Source organism: Peromyscus eremicus, chromosome 1, assembly GCF_949786415.1.
Source record: "Peromyscus eremicus chromosome 1, PerEre_H2_v1, whole genome shotgun sequence".
In the NCBI taxonomy this organism is placed as follows: Eukaryota; Metazoa; Chordata; class Mammalia; order Rodentia; family Cricetidae; genus Peromyscus; species Peromyscus eremicus.
The window spans coordinates 6,883,336-6,887,551 of NC_081416.1; positions in this window are offsets into that span (position 1 = coordinate 6,883,336).

Sequence of the window (4,216 nt, forward strand, 5' to 3'; positions counted from 1 at the left end):
AAGGTGTTATCACCTTCATCTACACAGTGGGGCTCAGCAGATTAGGAGACCAACTTAAAGACACACAGCTTACAGAACCTGGGTTTGAAGTCAAATTAAGGTCAATGTCCAAAGACTATGAGCTTTCCCTTGCGTTATACAAGGGTGACAAGTCAGAGCATGGCGTAGCAGGTTTGATCTGTCATTACTAAGTCACCACTAAAGTAAAAAATACCAAAAGCCTTGAATAATTAGAGCCTTACTCTGACTAATTCCACTTTTATTGTAACTGTAGATAATCTATCATCAACTCATTTCTAGCCACAGGATTTTATTTTGAGTTCAGCCACATTTGGAAACCACAAATATACTTAATTTCATTTAATGCTCACAATACTCAATAAAGTGTGTATCATTGTTTATCATTTAACATGTAGAACAACTAAACAACATATAACTTCCGCAAGTTCATGTAACAAGTATTAAGGGTGGGATTCCAGTTCAAACCCAGCTCTAAGTCCAAGGCCCCACTAAATGGCAGACCTAGCCAATCTGCTACTTGAGGGTACTCTAGTCAATTTTCTCAGAAAATCATCTGCAACAGAGAATTTCAATTAAAGTGTGGTACAGACTGCTAGGTGAGCATTAAGAGGGCATGAGAGCTGGAGAACTGGCTCTGTCCCTTGCTGCATAGGGTGAACTAGGCAGAGTAGTGCTGGAGAGCTCACCCTGGTGGTGAGGATGCAGGAGAGCTGGCAGGCTGATAGCTCTGCTTGCCAATGGAGACTTCCTCTTCCCCTCTGACTTGTGATTTCTTTGGGGGAAATTTGACATAGATCTGATCACTACCTCTGCTCTATGGGCATGAGTACATTGTCGTATAAGTCAGATAGACCAATAAATGTAAGCTCTATGTTTTTTTGCTGGAGCTCAGGGACTCTATTTCTGTTGGAATCCAAGACATTCCGAATGTGTGGTAGAGGTCACACCAGATACCTTTGTCTTATCAAAGAAAAATTAAAACTATGGCAACAAAGAGGAGGGTGAGGAGCTGGGATGCTGCTGCCATCTTGGATACATAGCCATATTGGAAGGCACTACCCTGTTTCCTTATTGTAAACTAGTCTAACCTGATGTTTTCCATCACTAATATCTTGCTCATAAGAGTTTAGTCCCTCATTTTTAAGTGAGGGGATTGGATAGGAGGGTTCTAAGGGTGTGACCAGCTAGAGAATGCCTGAAATGCTAAAGCTGATATTCAAAAGTTCATTAGCAAAATGTCCAATTTTTTGGATGAGAGCTGACTACAAAGTCCTCATAAGGTTGCTGATTGATCTATTTGGGATTCCACAGTGAAACACATTTCAGATCTCTGAAAAACACCTTTGAAGAACTGATTCATTTGCCTGAGAAGTGACTTTGAAATATAGATGGAATGAGAATCATCTCATTTTAAAGAGGTTTCTTTTCCCAAATACCACTTTGCTTAGCATCTGAACCATCATTTAAGGAAATCGCTCCCACCCCCACTCCGTAACAGGTCTGTGTGTGTATGGATTCAGGTGCCTGTTGTGGAAAGGGATGTTTTTCAGAATCACCTTTCTCCGTTGTACTCACCTCTGAAGCCTGTCTGATTAAAAAAGAATGGACTGTACACTATTATCTCAAATATGCTCTGCGTTTTCTTTTCCCTGTGGCAAAACAGATTCCAGGTGGCATAATGGAAATGTCCAAACTTTGTTCCAGATAGAGTCCCGGGAAACAAGCTGGGGAGACAGTCTGCGAGGGGACCCATGCTGGAGCTCCCCAGCTATGGATCTCATTTGCAAAACCCTCCAGTAAACAGATAGGAAGCAAAATACCTGCATGCAAGGCTGGGAAAACTCTTCCTTCTCAGTTTGGGCTCAGGAAGGAGACTTGCTTTTTCTGCAGAGAACACAGTATCCAGCATGGCTTGTGCCCGCACCCTTTCACCAAGAGCAGTATTTTCCGTGCCTTGTTGATGTGGCCTTCCTACTGCGCAGCCTCTGGCTCCCACATGCATGGCCCCTGTATGATGACCGTGTTGACAACAGATGCACTCACGATCACTTTTGTGTTGAACACTTTATACTTATGCCTCCACAAGTGAACTCTCACTTCGATCTTGAGAGATCAGGACCCTCAAATCTTAGAGAAAGAGAGATTAATTTTTGAGGTTGGAGGTCCGAGGGCTAATAGATCCCAAACTTGTGTTTTCACCACTGGGCTACTTCTCTCTAACTCCTGTTTAATTACCAGGCCTCTCCCATTTTCATAATCTTAATTTTCTCTTGAGAGAGGCCACTCCACTTCTGACTTTCATTTACTCAGGTGTCATTAACATTAAACAGGCTTGCTGTTTACTGTCACACTTAGAATATAGCTTTAAAGTCTTTATTTCTGGAAAGCCAATAGTCACATAAAAGTATTTTTATGAAACACTGCAGGACTCATATAACTGCTATTTTTAAAAAGTGCCTCATTAGTGGAAGTGTCTATGATGGTTTTTAATATAAAAATTATCTCTGGTGACCTTTGGGATGGGAGAAAATAAGTGTTTAAGGGAAACATTTACTCTTACTAATGAGGGCTTTTTCCTTCTTGCTTTTGGTGGTAAAGAGAGACGGCAAGGTCTACACAACAAATGACTGAAGTCACATGGTTGCTCCAACAGATACTGAATAAATTCAGAGAGGCTTCCAGACTATGAAAGGCACCAAGAGAGTTGGAAAGATAGAAAGCTTCTAACTAGCAATTACTGCTGGCTTCGTAAGTGCCAGATCCCACATCAAAGATTTTGTGCATTGTCTACAATCCACAATAGTCTCATTTTCTTCTTTTCTGACCTTTAGATTCATGATAGATTCTTCTCTAGGGTCCTTCTTGTCCCCACCATGGAACTATATTCCCATTGCCAGGACACCGTGAACCCTGCTAGCCAGCCTTTGCAGTGGCCAAGATGTGAGTATCTACAGAAACACTCGAGGGTAAAGGATAACCAAGCTTTTGCTCTTTAGTTGAGGCATCAGAAGCCAGGAAGATTAATTGAAGTTTCTATGACCCAATTCAGAGTTATGATTGTCCAGCACAAGACCACTGTCTCCCCAACTTCTGTGACCTGGCTGACTCTAGGTCCTTCTAGGCCTAGCTCTACTATATACTCCTCCTTCCTGTGCTTTCCTCACTGCTCTCTCTGGTCTCCTTTAATCACTGCTAAATGTATTGATACAACTTTCTATCCTCAAATGAATGATGGTCATTCTTTTGTTCTATGTTATTATATATGTAGCAAAGTCTCTAACATTCCCTGTTCCCACTTTCTGCCATGCTGACTCCACTGAACATCCTGTGGACTTCATTTGTGGTTAATCTTCATATTCAGGAAGGAGAGAAAGCAGTAAGTTTGGAATTCTTGGCAAATATTCAGAAATTGCTCTATTTTTTCATTGGGAACTTCTGTCACTGGAGTCCAGGGGTCACAGGATGGACCTCAATAAGCCAGGCTCTGTCACCCATCCTCAACAGGCCAATTAAAGAAACCAAATATTTAATAGTGAGAAGCAGAGAAAAGACAATTATTTAGTGTAGCTACATTGGGAAGAGGGATAAGAGAATCAGTGACTTTCCAGCTCTATCATCAAGGCACAATACCCTGCCCACTACTGTCTCAGCTTCTCTTGCAAGGTCATCTGACAAGTTGTAAAGTTCTTTCCAGGAGACAAGTTCCAAAGCTGCATGTCCCCCAGGACTTCAGCAATTTACCTTCCCAGAAGGAGGTTTCTGAGTATAGTCTAATGTATTTGAATCCATTCTTTCAATCATCTGATAGCCAAAGAGAGATCTGGTATCTCATTAGAATACAGTCATTCCTGGCAGACAGGCCAGTTACATGCACACCCATACATGTGCATGTGGAGGCCAGACGTTGACATCAATTGTCTTCCTCTATTACTCTTCACCTTGTTTTTCCATTTCTTTGAGACGGTGTCTCTTACTGAACCTAGAACCCATGATTTTAGCTACACTGGTTGGTCTAGGACTTGAGGATCTTTTTGTCTCCACACCTCAAGCTTTTTATATGGGTGCTAGAAATCCAAACTTAGTTCTGATGCATGTATAGGAAGCATTCTACACATGAGCTGTCTCCTCGGCCCCAGAGGGTGATGCTTTATCAGACCATTGGTGCCCGGTTCTGTCTCTTCAGTCCATTGGTATA